The 7,500-nt window shown below is 36.2% G+C and overlaps 1 pseudogene; it reads left to right on the top strand.

Moving 5' to 3' along the window:
• Positions 1-5,627: 5,627 nt before the first annotated feature.
• The window catches only part of LOC137631481 (carbohydrate sulfotransferase 11-like), a 108,737-nt pseudogene continuing 106,864 nt past the window's right edge, over positions 5,628-7,500 (top strand).

The following is a 7,500-nucleotide window of genomic DNA, read 5'->3' as shown; positions in this document are numbered from 1 at the left end:
ATCAAACAATTCTTCTTCGCCCAAGGGGTTAACTACTGCACTGTAATGGTTCAGCGGCTACTCTCCTCTTGGTAAGGATAGAAGAGACTCTTTAGCTATGGTAAGCAGCTCTTCTAGGGGGAAGGACACTCCAAAATCAAACCATTGTTCTCTACTCTTGGGTAGGGTCATAGCCTCCGTACCATGGTCTTCCACTGTTTTAGGTTAGAGTTCCCTTGCTTGAGGGTACACTCTGGGACACTTTTCTATCTAATTTCTCTTCCTCTTGTTTTGTTAAAGTATTTATAGTTTATTTAGGAAATATTTATTTTAATGTTGTTACTGATCTTGAAATATTTTATTTTTCCTTGTTTTCTTTCCTCACTGGGCTATTTTCCCTGTTGGGTCCCTAGGGCTTATAGCATCCTGCTTTTCCAACTAGGGTTGTAGCTTAGCAATTAATAATAATAATAATAATAATAATACACTCTGGAATTCACTCCGGTGTTTACGGGCTGCTCTAGTACAATGGCCCGTGTCTTGCTATAGGTAGGGCAATCTAATACCTACCTACCTACCACTCCGGCACCTTCAGCGGGAATGGCTTTACAGTTGGGTTTAGTGGGTAACTATGAAAAACTAGTTGCTTACACCATCTACGTTGGTCACTATTAGTGTTATAACTCCCTATATTTACATTACGTCCCTCTTATGGTCTTTGCTTCGCAGTGGTTTGCTCTGCTCGAAAATAAAAAATTTTTCGTTGTTTCTTTGTTCAAGCAAGCTGTTAAGGGTTGGGCTGCGAACGCCAGCCATAAGGGTAAATAGTAGTTTAATAATATTTTCAGCTTTCAGATGAGCAACAAGAACTATATAATATATGGAGTGTTTTAAGCATTATCAATTACCGAAAAGATTAAAATTACACTAGATTTCGAGATAGATTGAGCTTCTCTCAGGGAGACGTCTTTTTGTGATGGATATGGCATCAGCAAGTTTGGCATTGTTATCCATAGAACCCTCTTACTAACCCATTCTCGCCGCAGGTGCATGCATAGTACATCATATATATAGGTTGGGGGAACTGAGAAAACAGTGAGACAGAGAGTGAAAGAAACATGGTGAAAATGGAGAGAAGTAACTGGAGTTATTTTAGACATGAAAATGTCATTAAAACTCAAAATGAAGACCTATAAGATTGTTATCTGACCTGTACTATTATATTGGTCAGAAACTTGGGCACTTTAGAGGAAGCCCAAAGGACTGCTGGAAAGAACGGAGTTGAGGATGGTGAGATGGAATTGCTGGAATATCACCACTGGAAAGGAGGAAGAGTCAAGACACAAAAAGAATGTGTGTTATATTTAATGTAAAAGATAATGCTGGGGTTCTCCTCTGAGATAATATGGGCATTTCATAAAAAGTGAGGTAGAGCCACTCATGAGTGGTAAGAGCATGCAAGCGAGGGGGAAGAGGATTGTAGGGTGTCAGCGTATCAGATGGATAGATGTATTGAAGAAGGATATGTGTGTAATAGGACTTAGGGAAAAAGATGCAAGGAATAGGAATAGATGGAGAAAGTTGACTCATACAGCCGACCCTGCTAGTCAGTAGGATGAATAAGCTCGAAGGAAAAAGGTTATTGAAAAATCAAATCAGTATTTATTTATGCTGTTCATATGAATAATCATACAGTGCTAACAATATCATCATCATCACCATCATCATCATCTCCTCCTACGCCTATTGACGCAAAGGGCCTTAGAGGATTCATTGGCTAAATTACTCAAAGGGTAGCCAGTTCCTTGTGATGCGAAAGTGCCTATCTAACTAAGCCAAGTGACCCCTGCCGGTCCATACTAATCCCAGTAAGATCATCCGGCAGGTGTTAGGAGTAAAAGCCGAAAAGACATCTTATCTATCACCTTAAACCCAATCCGTCGCCCTGCTGACAGTGACTTCATCGAGATTTAGGGAGGCATCTCCTCCACACCCACAGTTCTCGTTACTTCACAAAGTTGCTCATCCTCTTATATAACCGTTGGCAAACATTTGATTGCTAAGATTGCATAGATTGCCTGGCATGGTATAGATAGCATACTTATTTCTATTCATCAATCTTACTCTTAATGAGATACGATTAGGCCACTGAAAGGTAAATGAAAGAGCTATTCCTGGTAAATGAAAAAAGTGGAGAGAGCCAATGTCTTGACTCTTGCCACTGCAAAATACAAATGGTGTATCTGTTTATTTGGTACCTCACAGATTTTCTCAAGAACTTAATTTTGAATTAATTTTGTTTTAAGAGCAAATGCTCCTCCCTACCGCATTTAAAACATTACTCTTGAAAGAAAAATAAAGAAAATACACTTTCAGTCCTATAAAACTTTGACTCAAAGAAGATCAATTTCTAAAATTCTAAATTTCTACTTGAGAAGTACTCCAAGTTCCTCATCCCATGTATGCAAAAAGTTATATATACATACATGTCTTATCTTTACCCATAACTTCTTCAAGTAAAAACATAACACACTTCTTATATACTAAATATTATTATCTTAGAATCAAAATAGCTAAAACACAATTTGGATGCACGAAGTCCATTTTTAATTGACGTGCTAAGAATCGTATTTCCTTGAGATATTCTAATAATTTATCAATTACTCAAAACTTTTATCTTCAAAAAAGAATAACTACTAAATCAAAATAGGTGAGATCTATTTTCCAGTAAGATGAGAAAGAATAAGCCCATTTAACTTTAATGTGAAATACATAGATTATTCGGCCTATTTATCCATAGGCTTTTGAGGTCACGTGAATCAAGAGCCCACGTTGGCATAAGGCATTCTTAATCTAACAACAGAAAGATGCAAACGTACCGCCTCAAGAAGTATTTCTTACCAAACTAGTAATGAGGTTGGATAACACCATTTTGCAACTTGAAGTGACCTTATTGCATATAGCAAAGGTAGTTTGGAGGTGTGCGTTTATATCAGTACTAAATCAATTTATTGCATAAAAGCTCTTTCGTATGGAATCCCAGCAATTATCACTTTTCATTTTTGTTTCCAGGCGGATGGATCCAACTATTCTGTGCATCCATTAGAATTCCCAAATGATGCTAATAACAATGGCATGATAAACCAAGCAATAAGCGAGTTAATTCCAGAACAGCCGTATTTTATGGCAATTTTCATCCCAACAATAGGTACTTGACTTAAATTTATGGCTATAATGGTATGGGGTGTCATCGAATGGAAAGGACTATATATATGGGGGCCTATAATACCACAAAAGAGAGAGAGAGAGAGAGAGAGAGAGAGAGAGAGAGAGAGAGAGAGAGAGAGAGAGAGAGAGAGAGAGAGAGAGAGGACTGCCGTTTCTAAGACTGTGCAATCGAGTTCATTGCATGAGAGAGAGAGAGAGAGAGAGAGAGAGAGAGAGAGAGAGAGAGAGAGAGAGAGAGAGAGAGAGAGAGAGAGAGAGAGGGGGGGGGGGACTGCCGTTGCTAAGACTGTGCAATAGAGTGCATTGCATTACCTGGATGCAAGTACATGATCTGCATTATGAATGTGCACATTCAACCTCTAAATATTGAGATCTGGGTTTTTCTTGTTCTGTTTTTTGTGCCGCCAATGACGAAGCTCCTTTTGAAACTCTAGTTGTATATCATTCCGCAACCTTGGATGCCATCTTGATAAAGAGATTGATAATGTGCGAGGGATCTTACAATAACCTGCAACTGCACACGTTCGCTGCTTGCAGCTTTCTGAAATGCAAGACTGGGCAATTAGATGACGGGTCACTTTTTAGTGGGGTCATACGGGTCGTCCGGTCAAACGGTCTGGAAACACGAGTTCATTCCAGAAAATTCTGGAAAGCATTAGCGGATTGTTCTTAATTCAGAAAAGTTTTGTAGTTTGAACTTAGATTTGTAGTGAAATTATTCATAAAGAATTTTTCATTAACTGAATGTAAAACTATTATTTTGTTCATATTAATTCCAGGAATTCTAGGCACTGCAGACGAATGGTTTCCAGTTTTTGAGAAGAAAATTATGTTTTGAACATAAATTTGCATTTTATTTGAGATGTTTACTTTATAAGAAATTCTTGAACTATCGAATTTAGACACTCTGGACCCAGTAACAAACATTTGCTAATACTTCAAGAAAATTAAAAATATGTTCCATATACGTAACTATTCCTTCAGTTTCTCTATGACGTTAATAAACTATGAACAAATATTTCCTACCACAGTGAAAAAACTAAGTTGTATCCCACATAACGTTGATACCTAAGCTAGTTATTTAACGCTAAGCAGAAAGACGAATGTCGAAACTGTTTGAGCATAAATTTGCATTTTATTTGAGATGTTTACTTTGTATGAAACGCTTGAACTCTTGAACTATCGTTTGTTTTTCTTATACTAATTCTATGAACTCTGGAAGCATTAACGAACATATGTTAATGATTAAAGAAAAAAAAAAAAAAAAAAAACTTTCTTCTCCATATCCATGGAAACTATGTCAGTGGCGCAGTTGGTTAGGGGATATTTACTACAGTAAAAAGAAAAGAATGTTGTTTTCCACATAGTGTTGATACCTGTGTTAGATATTCTTTTTTTTTATTATGAAATACACATTTACAATCCTACAATTTATAACATATACATCATAGTATATTTACATGAATAACTTTCTATTTTGCATATACTATATTTACAATTGTAATTTTTACTATTTAATATAAATATGTTTTTACCTAAAAAGTATATCGACTCGTTAATACTTTTTAAATAGAAGCTTTAAATCATATTTTACTTACATTAAACGTAATTATCCTTTTACTTTTAATATATTAAAGTAATTGCGAGTCAGTACTTGAAAATCCTAAGTATCTTCCCAGTTATCCAACTCTAAGCAGACACCTGAATGTTGAAACTGGGAAATTCTGAATATTCAGATGTTCCAGTTGAGTGGAAGATTCCGGTTGTTAGCCTACGTGTCTCTTGGAACTGACGGATACCATCTGTCCTCAGGGGAAGATGACGTCATGTAGGCTGAGCCGCTATTCTTTGCTATAATCAATAAACTTATTAATGATAAACGTACTATTACTTAAAAATTTATAAGCAATATATCAATATCAACCTTAGTTATTATTTGATTGTTGCTCTATTTTTATTCATCTCATTTATCCATCCTACAGACAAAAGCTAGGACCGCTTGTATTCTCGTCACGTACTTATGAAGAGAAGAAAATAAATCAGTATGGTTACGTTTACATATCTGTGTAAAACACGGCGTTTGCCTTCGTCATCAAGGGAATAAAAAATCTGTCCTCCTTAAACATATTCGTGTTAGAATAAGAAGAGGGTGAATTATCGGGGCTCATCCACGACCCGTTACAGGAATGTGGTATCGAGTGGCGAAATTTCAAATAACGGAGGTTCTCTCTTCGCTACATTTAGGAATCTTCTTCGCTTACTGAAGCATAATATGTAGAAAATAAAATATTCCAGATAATCAATACGATATTGAAGCAATAAAAGATTAGGTTACATTCATAAATGCAGGATTACAAAATCGGACCACCTGAAACCCTCTCCTGTAACCCTCGCTACTGAGTTGCCGTTTAGAGGCCACGGTCACAACGACGCCCCATCTTGGAGATGTGGTTGCAAAGCCACCACCCAACGTGTTTACTCCTCTAGTGTCTTTGAGTATCCTCGATTTAGAGATGATTTTGCGGGAAAATAGATAAGAAAGTTTAATATGTGAGTGATCGTTTGTCAGCAACGCCGTAGTTTCAGTGTGTTTTGTCGCAGTGAAGATTTTTTTTCGAGTCTCAATTGACAGGTGTGGGTCATTCACCCTCAGTGTTGAGTGTATGCGTCGTGGTTCGTCCGCTCTTTTGAAAATACACAAAATATTAAGACTATTTTTTTATTGTGAAGGTTGGATTCGGTTACACCTATTGCATTATGCGTGATCTTGAAAATAAGTGAGTGTCTGGGGACAGGGTGTATTTAGGTCACCCAGAATTCCCTTATGAAGAGGAAGAATAAATGAAGGAAAAAAAAAGTTTGAAACCGTGTTGTAAGTCGTCTGATGCAATCGTATTGCTGCCTCGCTGTATGAGAGGGAATCAGTCTATTTGGAATGTGAAAGGCTTATTAGTAACCTGGTCACGTTCAACCGGAAATCATAGAAATAAAGGGGGGGGGGGGTGTGACCCCCAAAGGCAAAAAAAAAAAATGTGTTGCATTCGCTTGCATTCGATTGGTGAATCAAATAACTAAAAGCATCTATGTATGCTTATCAAGTCTGCCATTCTCATTGTCTATTATTTCCTCTTAATCTAAATATGCTTAACTATCTGTAACATCTTTGACCTTAATATTGACATGTCATGGTTGGTAAGCTGATCGTAACAATGATTATAATCAATATGAATGTTATGTTTGACCTGGTTTGAGCAGTGAAATCTTGGAGAAAAATATGCGTAGAGAGAGAGAGAGAGAGAAAGAGAGAGAGAGAGAGAGAGAGAGAGAGAGAGAGAGAGAGAGAGAGAGAGAGAGAGAGAGAGAGAGAGTTGGTTACAAGGAGTTACTAGGATTTTGGATGTCTCGAAAACTTTTTAGTCCATCAGTGGTGACTCCATTTGCTCTTTTGTAGATCGATTTAAACTGAGAGAGAGAGAGAGAGAGAGAGAGAGAGAGAGAGAGAGAGGAGAGAGAGAGAGAGAGAGAGAGAGAGAGAGAGAGAGAGAGAGAGAGAGAGAGAGAGAGAGAGAGAGAGAGAGTATGATGTATAAAAGTTGATCTTGATTTGGGAAAGGAGTGTCTCATATCAAAATCAGAAATTCGAGTATATTCTTACTGTTTCTTATTTCAATGTTTTTATTGTCTTTAGGACAAAAATATGATGAATATTCGTGTTGTATTATCTATCTCATCCATGATTTTCCAAATATTTTCTCGGTAATTATTCCTCATTAAGTTTTATATTTATTCCACTATCTCGTTCTATTTCTTTTGCACTCTCTACTAATGCATCTACCCCTGAATGAATATCAATGAAATATCTTACACTTTACAATAATATCTTCTAATAGAATATTCTAAGTAATATTGATAGCCATTTCAATAAAACCTAATTTAATTCTTTATAAATAATCTCTCAATCAACTTTTTGAGTTTTTAAAACCAACGTATTTCCAACTATCAGAATATTCTTTTCTTAATTTATCAATGTTTAATAAACTATCATTATGGAACGGATCAGTAACGTGTTCTCTAAGTAAAGGCATAATATTAAAGTTTGTATTTTATATGACGGTATTGAGGATTATGAAGCATATTTATCAAGCAAAAGCAAGTATTTTTAGGTACATAATATAGTCTCCTATTCTACATGTAAATATCTCGTACATAAATTACATACCAATTTCATAATGTATCTTTAATACGTTGTTGAAGCAACTTAAAAGATGACACAACTTCGTTTATATTTCCTGG

This window comes from Palaemon carinicauda, chromosome 39 (assembly GCF_036898095.1).
Source record: "Palaemon carinicauda isolate YSFRI2023 chromosome 39, ASM3689809v2, whole genome shotgun sequence".
In the NCBI taxonomy this organism is placed as follows: Eukaryota; Metazoa; Arthropoda; class Malacostraca; order Decapoda; family Palaemonidae; genus Palaemon; species Palaemon carinicauda.
The sequence above is the reverse complement of the archived record's forward strand: the minus strand, read 5'-3'. Positions and strand labels throughout refer to the sequence as shown.